This window comes from Hyperolius riggenbachi, chromosome 2 (assembly GCF_040937935.1).
Source record: "Hyperolius riggenbachi isolate aHypRig1 chromosome 2, aHypRig1.pri, whole genome shotgun sequence".
Classification (NCBI taxonomy): domain Eukaryota; kingdom Metazoa; phylum Chordata; class Amphibia; order Anura; family Hyperoliidae; genus Hyperolius; species Hyperolius riggenbachi.
In genome coordinates, this window is record NC_090647.1 from 29,579,954 (window position 1) to 29,595,505 (window position 15,552).

Sequence of the window (15,552 nt, forward strand, 5' to 3'; positions counted from 1 at the left end):
TATGGAGGGATCCCCTGATCATGCGGACATTTGGCCGCGTCCACCGGAAAGTGACGGGACCCGGTACCGGCGGATTCAGGAAGCGGAGGATGGCGGCGTGGGAGCGATCCAGGTTTATGGGGCTGGAAGAAGCCCCAGGTATGTATGAAATCTTTTTTCTTTTTCCATGTCCGGCGTCTCTGGTACACACGCTCAACTAAAGTCTTTTAAATGCTCAATTATCAAACAACTTTTGTTGTTGAAACAAACCAAAAAAATTGTTTGCTATTGTTCAAACTGATAAGACGCAGCTCAAGTCAATCCAACCGGACTGACAACAACTTCTATTGTCAGCCTAGCTCAGGAAATGGGGCGGGTCATATTAATTTACAGCAAACTCTGCAGAAAAGAACAGAAGCTATCAGGTGAGCGGAGGTACAATAATATCTGCATTATCTGCATATGGCTTCAGGCATATGTTGTATACATTATAGCCTGGACTTCCTGTGTAAGGCAGAGGTGACATTTATCCCTCTGTGCCTTTTCTCTGCCTGGGGATATCATTTCATATATGCTTTATAAAGAATGCAGCGTATCCACTTCATATCCAGCGCTGAGCTCCTGCTGTGTTACAGTGAGGGGGGCAGAGAGGTGGAACCGAGAACAGAAGTATGCCAAACACAATCTGGAGAGGGAGTCTTATTACTGAGTAATCCGGTGATTACACATTAACCCGACAACAAGTTCTGAAGCATCGGCTGTGCGGTTTATTCCGGCTAACAGGAAACCAAAACGGAACATCATTCTGAGCAGTTTCATTTCAATAAGCAACATTTTTGTAAACAGCGTCCAATGACCACCATGGAGAGAGGAAGCGGTTTTATGTGAGACCGGCAAAAAGGTCGCTGGATATTTGGGCACCGCCATAGACTGTAAAGTGAAATACGGCTATAGCGGTGCTCGGAGGGTAATTTGGGTGCCAGCAAATAGTATAGTAAACTTTCCGGTATAGTAAACTACCTCCTCCAGGTTCCGGCCAATCTCCATTATAAGTCTAGGGGAGCAACGCCTGGTGTAGTAAACTCAGATATAATAAAACTTCTGTTATAGTAAAATAAACATTTTTTTTTAACTCTATGAGACGCTGACTCTGGATATAGTACACAGTGGGCGGTGCATGCGTCATACGTCATTGGGCGCTGCATGCGTCATATGTCAGTGGGCGGTGCATGCGTCATATGTCAGTGGGCGGAGCATGCGTCATATGTCAGTGGGCGGTGCATGCGTCATATGTTAGTGGGCGGAGCATGTGTCGTATGTCAGTGGGCGGTGCATGCATCATATGTCAGTGGGCGGAGCATGTGTCATATGTCAGTGGGCGGAGCATGCGTCATATGTCAGTGGACGGTGCATGCGTCATATGTCAGTGGGCGGAGCATGTGTCATGTCAGTGGGCGGTGCATGGGTCATATGTCAGCGGGCGGTGCATGCGTCATATGTCAGTGGGCGGAGCAAGCATCATATGTCAGTGGGCGGAGCAAGCATCATATGTCAGTGGGCGGAGCAAGCATCATATGTCAGTGGGCGGTGCATGCATCATATGTCAGTGGGCGGAGCAAGCATTATATGTCAGTGGGCGGTGCATGCATCATACGTCAGTGTGAAACCCATGGTTGGCTGCTCTCTTCAGGCTGGTTGCAGGTGAGTTGATGCCTGATAACATTTGTAAGACAAGAAAAATGTCCCCGGTGTTGGATATACAGTACTATATAAATAAGCAGCCTGGGGAAAATGATGGATAATGTGAATGTAAACAAAAGAGGATGCAGCATTACCAATTTCACTTTGCAATCACCGATAAAGTATTGTCACAGTCCTCCCATGGGATTGTACGTACTTCCCGTGTTAGCGATGACGCTTCTGGTAGTGTGTGGAGCGCAGTACAGGCTACTCGCTGAAAAACTAAGGAGAGTAGATAGGAGGGCGCTAAGTCCCACCCGCGGAGGTGTCGGGGCCACTCCCATTACAGATGCCATTTGCTTATCATGATTGGCTGCATTTTGTAGAAGACTCCATGATTGGCTCAAGTGTGAGCAGAAAGTTTTGCAGGACACATGCAAGTCCCACTTGTGGAGGTATAGGAGGCGGAGCCACTGAGTGATGGCTGCAATTTTTAAAGAGACCTGGATACTGTACCAGCAATATGCGCAGCCTGGCTATGCAGCCCTAAGGTATACTTAACCATGTAGTCTACCAAATGTGTTTGGAACACATAAGACAGCAGCATTCCCCCATGAAACCAAACACTGTCATTGTCAGTTTGTGCAGACTATAAATCTTTTAAAATCAGCGTGATGCTATCATGTCTATGTGGACCAAAATCTCTGAGGAATGCCATGAATACTAGAAGGGTGACACTGGGTGGAAGGAGGGTGACACTAAGTGGGGAGGGTGACAATGGGGGTAGGACGAGGGTGACACTGAGTGGGGATAGTGACACTGAGTGGAAGGAGGGTGACACTGGGTGAGAGGAGGATGACACTGAGTGGGGATAGTGACACTGGGTGGAAGGAGGGTGACACTGGGTGAGAGGAGGATGACAGAGTGGGGAAGGTGACACTGAGTGGGGAACAAACAATCAGGGGTTGCTGAGCTGGGCTTCAACACCAGGTATCTCACCTGGTCCGCCGGTGCACAATCCCTCTTACGTGGTTCACCACTCCACATTGACTGGATCCAAATAGAAATGAAGGAGGCACTCAAATGGCGTTTTTAAACTTGCGTTTATAAGAACAGTGGCAGACACGACATGTTTCGGGGTTTCCCCCTTCCTCAAGTGTACATGCAACTTCCCCAACACAGCAAACTTATGAACTCCAAATGTCCACACCCAAATAGAACGACCCTCCTCTTTGGTCAGCTGACCAACCTCCAATTAACCCCTCAGGGTAAGTCCAAGTCCATCCTATTGGGCACTACAATCAGATGTCTACCCAAATAAACACCTTCAGGAACATAAGTGTGAGCAACCGTATAGGCACATGCCTACTCCATACACAGACTTTACAGGGAATACATAAACTTCACAGGATAGAACATACATCAACTCACTGCACCAACGATGCAGATGTTCCCTCTCTCCACCCACCACAGCGATGATAATTCATCACAACCTGTAAGAGAGAAACAAAAAACATGACATACTGACTTATACCATTTACCTACAAAAAGCATTTCAAGCTAAACATTTCATTAAGACCTCTCGGTGCAATTGAGTCTAATTTTCTCATCCACCGAGCTTCTCTTTGCAGCAGTAATTTGTCCCTGTCTCCTCCTCTTTTCGGTGGGGGTACGTGGTCCAACACCATCCACTTAAGCTGCGATACCCCATGTCCACGGGCAAAAAAATGTTTGCCCACCGGGGTATGGCCGCTCACTTCCAATGGTTTGAATCCACGGATGGAGCCTCTATGCTCCTGTACTCTGGTTCTGACGTCTCTTGTCGTCTTCCCCACGTACAGGAGCCCACATGGGCATTTCAAAGCATACACCACAAACGTGCTATCACAGGTATACATTGAGTTGATCTTAATTTTTTCTCCCGTATGTGGGTGACTGATATGATCCCCTTTAATGATGGCTCCACAACAATTGCAGTTCATGCATGGGAAGGTACCCCTTTTCTTTGTAAGTTTGTGCATCTCAACACATCTTTCAGCGAGATCTACCCTGCATACTGTATTTTTAATGGTCCTCCCCCGTACAGTGGGGCATTCTTAAAGATCTCTCCATATGCTGGATCTTGTTGTAGTATAGGCCAATACCTATTGACCACTTGTCTGACCATTTTAGACTGTTTACAATAAGTCTGCACAAATGGGATCCGATCACGTCCCCTCTCCTGCATGGGCTTACTTTGTAATAGGGATTCCCTGGGGACCTCACCAACTTCTCCCCGTACTTTATCCAACCTATTTAGGATCATACCCTTTTGATCGAAATTTCTCTATCAACCTGTCAGCAGCGACTTGATATCCTCCATCTGTGGAAGCTACTCTTCTGGCCCTTAAGAACTGTCCCTTGGGAATGGCTTTAATTACGTTCCTATCATGGAAACTATCAACCCTGAGCAGGTTGTTACGATCTGTGGGCTTGGTATACAGATCCGTCTGTAACCCCTCATTTGTGATCTTGATGGAGACATCCAAATATTGGATCTCTCTATCTGAGGACTCCATCGTAAATTTGATTGTAGGATGTGCTGCATTAGCCTCATCTACCATCATTTGTAACTCCTCCTGCTTTCCCTGCCACAGAATCAAAACATCATCCACAAATCGATAATACCCCGCAATATTTCGACAATACTTCTCATTCTTCAAAAACATGCATTGCTCAATTTTGTGCATAAACAGGTTAGCACAAAGTATATCAGCCGATTTTCCATGGATGTCTCAAGCAACATCTCTTCTATGTACCTCATCCCCTCTTCATGTGGGATAGAGGTAAACAGACTTTGTACATCAAGGGAAGCAAGGATAAGCCCTGTTCCCCTGGTGTCCACCTCTTTCAACCTTTGCAGCAAATCAGTAGTGTCCCTTAAACAGGTCGGTATGCCTTTAACCAAATCCTGCAAATAAACATGATGAATTATCATCGCTGTGGTGGGTGGAGAGAGGGAACATCTGCATCGTTGGTGCAGTGAGTTGATGTATGTTCTATCCTGTGAAGTTTATGTATTCCCTGTAAAGTCTGTGTATGGAGTAGGCATGTGCCTATACGGTTGCTCACACTTATGTTCCTGAAGGTGTTTATTTGGGTAGACATCTGATTGTAGTGCCCAATAGGATGGACTTGGACTTACCCTGAGGGGTTAATTGGAGGTTGGTCAGCTGACCAAAGAGGAGGGTCGTTCTATTTGGGTGTGGACATTTGGAGTTCATAAGTTTGCTGTGTTGGGGAAGTTGCATGTACACTTGAGGAAGGGGGAAACCCCGAAACATGTCGTGTCTGCCACTGTTCTTATAAACGCAAGTTTAAAAACGCCATTTGAGTGCCTCCTTCATTTCTATTTGGACACTGAGTGGGGAGGCTGACACTGTGGAAAGTGGCACTGGGTGGGGTGGGCGTGCACTAGGTAGGAGGTAGGTGAGAGGAGGGTGACACTGGGTGGGAGGAGGGTGACACTGAGTGGGGAGTGACACTAGGTGGGAAGTGGGTGACACTGGGTGAGAGGAGGCTGGCACTATGTTGGAGGCGTAACTAGGAATCGCCGGGCCCCCTTGCAGAAATTCTGAGCGCGCCCCCCACCCGGGCCCGCTCACTTATGTTTCTCTCTCTAACTTCTGACGCGACTTCCCACCTAGGGTGGACACTGGGTGTCAGTATAAGTAGCCTCATGACCTCCCCATTTTAGTTAGTCAGATGACCCCTCCCCCCAACTTATCTAGCTAGGTGACTCCTGCCAATTACAGAGGGTAATTGACAGTGCCCCCAAGCCCAGAATTTGTAGCTCCGCCCCTACGCTTGCGGATCTGCCTCCTCAATCGTGGCCCCGCCCCGTTGACCATAGCTCCGCCCCCTCACCCACCAAGGAGCGAAGAACATCTCTGTCAGGTTTTCACCCCTTCAGCAGTGACGAGCAGATGCGGCTCGCACCCCCCCCCCCCCCCCTCTCCCCTTGTGACGCCAGTGCAGGTGATCTGTTTTTGGAATGTTCGTTACTGAGAGTTCTATGCACAGAGGGAGATACTGCTTGCTTGGTAGTTGGAAAAAGCTGTTATTTCCCACAATGCCATGAAGACCACAAACAGATGTCATATTATACTGTGGAGGGGTTTCACCACAATATCAGCCATACAGCGCCCCCTGATGGTCCGTTTGTGAAAAGGAATAGATTTCTCATGGGAAAGGGGGTATCGGCTACTGATTGGGATGAAGTTCAATTCTTGGTTACAGTTCCTCTTTAAACACTGAAGTTATAAATTGTTAGGGGGCGAGGTAGTGGGAACTAACAAATGGGTGAAATAAAGTTGTTTGAGGTATGTGTGAGTGGCAGGGTTTGGGGGAACAATACAGAAAAAAAAAAGAATAAAGATTTAAAGAGAAACCGTGACCAAGAATTGAACTTCATCCCAATCAGTAGCTGATACCCCCTTTCCCATGAGAAGTCTTTTCCTTTTCACAAACAGATCATCAGGGGGCGCTGTATGGCTGATATTGTAGTGAAACCCCTCCCACAGGAAACTGTGAAGACCATGGTACTGACAGTTTCCTGTCTGTGAACCTCATTGCATTGTGGGAAATAACAGCTGTTTACAGCTGGGTCCAACTGCCAAAAAAGCAAGCAGCATCTCCTTCCACTGACATCACCCGCCAGCAGTAAAAATGTCACCATGTGATAAATGTCAGAATGTAAATCCGGGAGAGGAAAGATTTTACAATGGGCAAACACTGACTAAATCATTTATACATAATTATTGTAAAAATGAAGCACTTTTTTATTACACATTATTTTCACTGGAGTTCCTCTTTAAGCTGGGCAACACTATCAGGGCCTGTTTTCATTTAAGCGAATCGCCGCTAGTGGAAACGAGCCCTTAGATGTATTCCTGACATAAGATGATTAATAGTTATCTGATGAAAGATCAGTAGTTGCGAAATATTGAATGTTTTACGACCTTCAAACACTCCCCTAAACTGATCAAATATTAATCTGAATATTTCTGGATATAGTACAAAGCTAAGCAGACATCAATCACGCAACACATCAATCACGCAACACGCCAAGTATGACGCTTCCTGCATACACCCAAACACACACTCGCACAAACACACACGCTTGCACACACAAACGCAAACACACACACACAATCATGCTCACACAGACACGTGCACACACACAGGCTCACACAGACACGTACACACACACACGCACACATACTTGCACAGACACACACACCACACCACACACACACCACCACACACACGCACAGATACATGCACAGACACACACCACAACACACACACCACACACACACACCACACACACACCACAACACACACACACTCCACACACACACCACACACACACACACACCACAACACACACACACCACAACACACACACACACACCACAACACACACCACAACACACACACACACACACCACAACACACACACACCACAACACACACACACACCACACACAAACCACACACACACACACACACCACACACACACACACACACACACCACAACACACACACACACACACACACCACAACACACACACACCACAACACACACACACACACACACACCACACACACACACACACACACACATACACACACACACACACTACACACACACACACACACACACTATACACACACACACACACACACACACACACACACACACACACACCACAACACACACACACCACACACACACCACACACACACACACACACACACCCCACACCACACACACACACACACACACACACTCACTATACACACACCCCACACACACCACAACACACACACACCACAACACACACACACACCACACACACACACCACACACACACCACACACACCCCACACCACACACACACACACACTCACTATACACACACCACACACACACACACACACACACACCACAACACACACACACACACCCCACACCACACACACACTATACACACACCACACACACACACACCACAACACACACACACCACAACACACACACACCACAACACACACACACACCACACACACACACACACACACACCACAACACACACACACCACAACACACACACACCACACACACCACACACACACACACACACACACACACACACACCCCACACCACACACACACACACACTCACTATACACACACACACACCACAACACACACACACCACAACACACACACACACACACACACCACACACACACCACACACACACACACACACACCCCACACCACACACACACACTCACTATACACACCACACACACACACACACACACACACCACACACACACACACACACACACACACACACACCACACACGCGCGCACACACACACACACACACACACACACACACACACACACACACCACAACACACGCACAGATACATACACAGACACACACACACCACACACACACACTCACACCACACCACACACACACCACAACACACACACCACACATTCTGAAATTTATCACAGTTGGCGTCTTCTTTAGTGCTGGCAGGTGATCTCTGCGGAATGTTTGTTTACTAAGTTCTATAGCGAGCATATAGAAAAGATTTCTGGTCTCCCAGAATACTCTGGGGAGAAAATTCTGCATAATAAACAGCCTAGGTTAAACACCACTTGGAGGGCAGGGCTTCATGCCAACATACAGAGATATATAGATATATTAAGTATTTCCAATGCTGAAACCAGGAAAATGAAGGTAAAAGTTGTTATCCTGAACAATTTACTGCCTTCTGCTATTTGTCACTGCAGGGCCTCTTTAGGTCAGTGTGAGACTGGAGGAAGATCTGTAAGTCTTCTGAGGGTAATCAGAGAATGCTGTGCAGGAGAAATATTTGGATTAGGCTGAGAATTTGTGATCTTCACTCCCGCCTGTCCCTGGTGTGAAGTTTATTTCAGTTAATTCCCTGTTATCATGTTCCACAGAACATCACAACACCCCCCACCACCCGTGTATATACAGTGAGGGCTCATGCCACAACCAGGGCCAGATTTCCCATAAGGCATTGTAGGCACATGCCTACAGGCGCCTGATGTTGAAAAGGCGTCTCACTCCACTCTCCTAGTGCCTTCCTTTCTCCTTCAAAGTCCTGAGCAGAGTGTAAACGGGAGATTACTCACCCAATCACATTCCACTGACCGGATCTCTCTTCAGTCAGGAGCACCTCTAGCTACTTAATATCTAATGGCACCTCTAGTTACTTAATACTGAGGTTACCTCTGGCTACTTAATGCTAAGAGACCCCTGTAGCTACCTATGCCAGGCAGGGGGAAGTAATTGAGAAGCCAGTGGCATAGCCAGGGGCGTAGCAATAGGGGTTGCAGAGGTAGCGACCGCATCGGGGCCCTTGGGCCAGAGGGGCCCCATGGGCCCCTTCCTAAACCAAAGTATTAGCTGTTTATTGGTCCTGTGGTAGTAATAATCACTCCTATAGATACTATGAATAGTGGTAATCATTAACACACTATTCCCCATCCCCTTCTTGCACCTCTGACACTGTAGTTGCCATTGGCAGTTTTTGTTGAGCCGTATCAAGTGTTACGTATAGAGTGCTTGGGGGGCCCAATGTAAAACTCGCACCGGGGCCCCGAGCTCCATAGCTACGCCACTGGGCATAGCTAAGTAGCTGTGGGCCCCGATTCAAGTTTTACATTGGAGCCCTCTAAGCACTCTATACATAATAATTGATACGGTGCACCAAAACCTGCCAATGGCAACTACAGTGCCAGAGGAGCTAGCAGAGGATGGGGGAACAGTTTGTTAATTATTACCATTACTAGGCCTAAGGCCTGTTTAAAAATGGGCGCTAGGCTGTGGCCGTGACCCCCCCCCCCCCCCCACACACACACACACCCTCCCCCCGCACTGCTCTCTCTCTTCTCCTTTAAATACCCACGCACGTCACGCCCAGGCCCGCCTCTTTCTTGACCCGTCCTCCTTTGCATCATTCCCCCCCAGCTCTTGGCAGTGTCTCTGCGTCCCTCAGTGCACGTGCGTAGAACGAAAAAGCACTGACACACGGACATGGGACGCAGGGATACTTGCCTTTTATTAGGTAGGATTAAAAGCATCTATAGAAGTGATTATTATGAGCACAGGACCAATAGAGAGCTAATACTGTAGTTGAGGGAGCATCCCTCGGGGCCTCTCTGGCCCAAGGGCCCCGATACGGTTACAACCTCTGCACCCCCTATTGCTACATCCCTGGGAAAAGTGACAGCTGGGTCAGCCAGCACACTTGCGATGCCGCTCGGCAGGGGTGCCAGGACCTCTGTGTCTATAGGTTCCTGTGATGTAAATCCGGGCCCCGCCACAACCTCGATTATTGACTTTACATCATCTTCATCAGTGTTTTATCTGCCTGTGTATTGTGTGGACAAAAAATGACCATCCCACAACAGTGCTGTGATTAAAGCGGGCCTGAACTGAGAACTTCCTCTCTGCTCTAAAAGAGAAGCAACAGCATGATAACCTTTAAAAAAAAAATTATTTGTTACAGATACAAATCCTTCAGTAAATTTGCAATGTGTCTACTTTCTGCTTTCATGGAAGCAGACATAGGGTTAACATCCTGTGCTTACAAATTAGCTGCTCTGCCAAGGACTGTCGAGATTTCCTAGCTGACACAGCTGAGAGATCAAATTACAGTTAATCGAGCCTTCAGCAAAGTGTAGCAGCCTTCCTGCGGCATCTAGCGAGCGCTTAGCGACCGTGCTTGCACGTCGACGTGTCACTTGCCCCGAAGCGGGTCAGGTGACACACCGGCTTTGGCTTGTGTGCACGGGGAAGGCCGGAATGCCGCTAGGAGCCCGCTAGGTGCTGCAGGAAGGCTGCTAGATGTCGCTGGAGGCTCTGTAAGTATTTGGGGGGGGAGCTTTGTGCTTTTTTAGGCCGGTTGCTCAAGCAACCCACAAGCACATGTATCCAACATCAGGCGATCCCCGCCGGCACCAGGTACCGCAGACTCTGTTGTAATTTATTGGCTTTCGTTCAAGTTAGGATACACTCCTGTTATACAGACACTTCATTCTCCTCAATGTAAGCGGACTGGAGACATGTCACAGCCATGTAAACACGGCTTTGTCTCTGTACGTTGGTCCACTCGCTGGAGCCTTGTCTGAGGAATTCTTTGTCTCCCGGGCATGTGGGAGGTATATTGTGGTGTTGGGCTCCTCTGAGCTTCTTGAGGCGTCATCACTTTGTCTCTGTTTTTTTCAAGGATGAAGTTTACGCAGAAATCGTGTCTAATCTACGAGGTTCTCCTCAGCTCTGTCTCCTCTCCACGCTCCAAGGCTGAGGGATTGGAGCCTCCTGGCATTCAAGGTGCCACGATCATCATCATATAATAAATATACAGGCTTGTGCGTCAGTCACTGTCTCGGCCGTGATCTCACACCGCGATTAGGAACACCGCTTGCGTGAAATGTCAGGACAGACGTCAGGGAGCCCAGGACCCTCCACCAGCTATAACATTCTGCCCAATGACCTAGTACAGTGCTATGGCTATACGGCAATCAACCGATCCAAACTTGGGATGCCTTAACAAAGTAATGCCTTAAAGCAAGGGTCCACAAACATTTTCGGTCAAGGGCCGGGTCAACATACTTCAGACTGCTGGGGGGCCGGAACATACATAAAATGATGATGAAAAACATTACATTGAATCAAAGTATCGATTCCCCCCAATCATGCTGGGAGGAGAACTTCCAGCAGCAGCCAGGGGCGTAGCAATAGGGGGTGCAGCGGTAGCGACCGCATCGGGGCCCTTGGGCCAGAGGGGCCCCGAAGGGCCCTCCCTCAACTACAGTATTAGCTCTCTATTGGTCCTGTGCTCATAATAATCACTTCCATAGATGCTTTCAATAGTGGTAATCCTTAACAAACTGTTCCCCATCCCCTTCTTGCACCTCTGACACTGTAGTTTCCATTGGCAGGTTTTGGTGCGCCGTATCAATTGTTATGTATAGAGTGCCTGGGGGGCCCCATTGTAAAACTTGCATCGGGGCCCACAGCTCCTTAGCTACGCCACTGGCAGCAGCCATTCAGTCATGCAGCACCTGAAGAACGTCTTTGTGCACCAGACACTGAAGCATACCCAGGTGACAACCTGCCGTCCAATTGGACAGCAGTGTTACCTGATGCAGAACTGGATTGGAAGCCAGCGAATGACTGCTCACTGGCTTCTACAGTATGTGGATGGGTGGGGCCAGCACTGCTATTCTATTTGCCAGCCACCGATAATTAGTGGTGCAGTGGGCCACATCTATAAATTATACAGTTTGTGTTTGGAGGCCAGTGAAAAAGCCTCAGGGGGCCACATTTGGCCCGCTGGCCGTAGATTGAGGACCACTGCCTTAAAGGATACCTTAGCCCTTGTAAAAATTCAAAAACGAGGGGCCCAGGCATGTGTAAGAGGCTCTCCTAATGCCCACCTCTCTCCCTAATTCTCCTCCCTGCCCCACCGTTATTGTCTAAACCTCCCCGCCGGCGGCGCGCGTCCTTGATTGCGTGGCCAGGAGCACTATGAGTATGCACACTACATCACAACTACAAAGTACGCATGCGCAGAGTGCTCCCGGCTGCAGGCGCAATCAAAGACGCGGGTTGCCGAGCAGCGCCTTCGTAGTGCGCACCGCCCCTCCCAACCAGGAAGTAGCTTGAATTTTTACATGGTCTAAAGTATCCTCTAAGGTGCCCATACATGGTACTATCAAATCTTTTGATTTTCTCATTTATACAACCAAAACGATCAAATAGAGAAGAAATCAAAAAGAATCCTTGTTTTTCAGTCAACGTTTCTTCAGGTTTTTTTGATAAAAATTTGATTGAAAAATATAAAAACTAATATTTCTATTTAATTATTTGCTTGATATTTTCAGAAATATCGACCATAAATGTATGGTACATTGATTCGATTTTTCTGATAAATTATATTATTGATCAGATTTCTCTTGTTGAACAAAGTACTACAAAATTGAATCGTGTATGGCCTCCTGTGTGCCTGGTACACACCATACAATTTCTCACCAGATAGATGGTCCGATAGATCATTTTCAACAGGTCCGATCTGATTTCCGTTCGTTTTTCTGATCACTTCTATACAAAATCGATCAGGAAAAACAATCAGAAATCAGATCGCATTAGTCAGACATCTATTGGACCCTCTATCTGGTGAGAAATTGCATGGTGTGTACTAGGCATTAGGAATGAGCTGTACACACTATGCAATTTCCCATCAGACAGACGAGTTGAATAGATAATTTCTATTTGATCCAATTATCTATTTGATTCATTTATCTAAAGCAGGGGTGTCAATCTCAGATACAAAGTGGGCCCAAATTGTACACTGGGAACTAGTCGCGGGCCAACCTCAATGTCTAGTGGCCACCTCCTTCTCTTATAAAGTTTCCGGGTGTCTAATGCCCCCCCTCCCCAACCCCTATGCAGTTTCCTGGTGTCTAGAGACCCCCACCCTCCCCTATACAGTTCCCTGGTGTCTAGTGACTCCCATCCTCCCCTATACAGTTCCCTGGTGTCTAGTGGCCCCATCCCACCCCTATACAGTTCCCTGTTGTCTAGTGGTCCTCCTTCCCTTATACAGTTCCCTGGTGTCTAGTGGTCCTCCTTTCCTCCCCTATACAGTTCCCTGGTGTTTAGTGGTCCTCCTTCCCTCCCCTATACAGTTCCCTAGTGTCTAGTGGTCCTCCTTCCCTCCCCTATACAGTTCCCTGGTGTCTAGTGGCCCCATCCCACCCCTATACAGTTCCCTGTTGTCTAGAAGCCCCTTCCCTCCCCTATACAGTTCCCTGGTGTCTAGTGCTTTCCCCCCTCCCTCCCCCATATGGCTTCCCTTATGTTCTAGGGCTTCACCTCCATTATAGCTTCCCTGGTGGTCTAGAGTGGGCCAAACATAATCCAAAGTGGGGAAACCACTTGAGGGCCAAATTTAACGGCTTTGAGGGCCTTATTTGGCCCGCGGGCCAGAGTTTGACATGCATGACCTAAAGGGAAATTGCATGGTGCGTACCTTGGCATAAAGCATATCCAATATGGATAAGATGATTCTTTGATCATTGTATAGCTAAAATGTTATGAGGAGTGTTTCACCTGAAGCATAAGGTGCGCACTAATGATACAATCTTGATTGTCCAATCTTCCCACTTTGGTGTAACTATGAGGGACTACCTTATTCTGGGTACACATGATGCAATTTCTTGTCAGACTGACGTATAATATGATGGGAAGTTCCATTGTGTATACATGTGTACATCGTGTGTAAACTGCTCCCGATCGATAACGGGATTGATCCTCAGATTGTTACTTCACAAAATCGATCTCCTTATTGATTGGGAGCAGATCAGACAAGTCAGAAATAATCAGTGTGACCCGTCGATCTGATGGGAAGTTGTGCTGTGTGTGTGCTTAGCATTCAAAGCGTATTCATTCAGTTTTTCCCTTCTACTACATGGATTTGATAAGATTGTACTATCAAGATTGTATCATTGGTGGGCACCTTTAAAGGATACCGTGGTGACGTGTGACATGATGAGATAGACATGGGTATATATAGTGCCACACACTAATAACTAGGCTGTGTTCCTTTTTTTTCTATCTCTGCCTGATAGAGTTAAATATCAGGTATGTAAGTGGCTGACTCAGTCCTGACTCAGACAGGAAGTGACTACAGTGTGACCCTCACTGATAAGAAATTCCAACTATAAAACACTTTCCTAGCAGAAAATGGCTTCTGAGAGCAGGAAAGAGATAACTATAGTGGGGGAGTTGAAAGTAGTATCAACAGGGTTATAACCTTAAACTGCAGTATAGTACACAACCACAAGATGTCACTGGGTGTAAAAATGTGATGGTAATCTTTATGGGATTGTCATTTCCTGTATTCACTCTGTATTATCTGTGTTCTAAGTAAGCTGCATTTCCTGACGGTGATGTATGATATAGCTCTGCATGTTTTTTTTTCCAGTAAAGAGTTCTAACTTGTTATACTGGGTGCCTATCTGCTTGTACAGAACACTAAGCTCCAACAGGGGGCACCTATATCTGGCTACCTATACTGGGGCATCTATACCTGGCTACCTGTACTGGGGGCACCTACGTCTGGCTACCAATACTCAGGTCTGCTCTGCTATATGTATAGCAAGTAGGGAATTCATTTTTATTAGGAGAGAGAGCTGCATTTAAAGTTTCCTGTTGATGCCCACTGTCTGTGAATTACACTGTTGTTAAGTTTCTGTACATTTGGCCCTGCCTGTGACCCGCCATTACCATGCCCACTTTCCGGCGGCACACTTTGCGTGCCACAGTCCAGCAGCTACCCCAGTAGTGGATCCAGCACCTGCATAGCACCCTCAACAAAAAAATTCTGAAGCCGCCACTGTGGGGGCGGGGGTGGCCCTTCTAGCACGGGTACCGAGTACTAACAAGTGCTTGGCCAGTGCAGGAGAGCAGCTGACAGGAAGTAAATTCACCACCTGCTGCCTATCTTGGCTGATAGTGTAATGGTTAAGGGCTCTGCCTCTGACACAGGAGACCAGGGTTCGAATCTCGGCTCTGCCTGTTCAGTAAGCCAGCACTAATTCAGTAGGAGACCTTTGGCAAGTCTCCCTTACACTGCTACTGCCAATAGAGCGCGTCCTAGTGGCTGCTGCTCTGCTCTGGCGCTTTGAGTCCGCAAGGAGAAAAGCGCAATATAAATGTTATTTGTCTTGTCTTGTCTATCTGAAAGAGGCTTAACACTGTTACTGCCTGCTGAGTGTGCCCCCT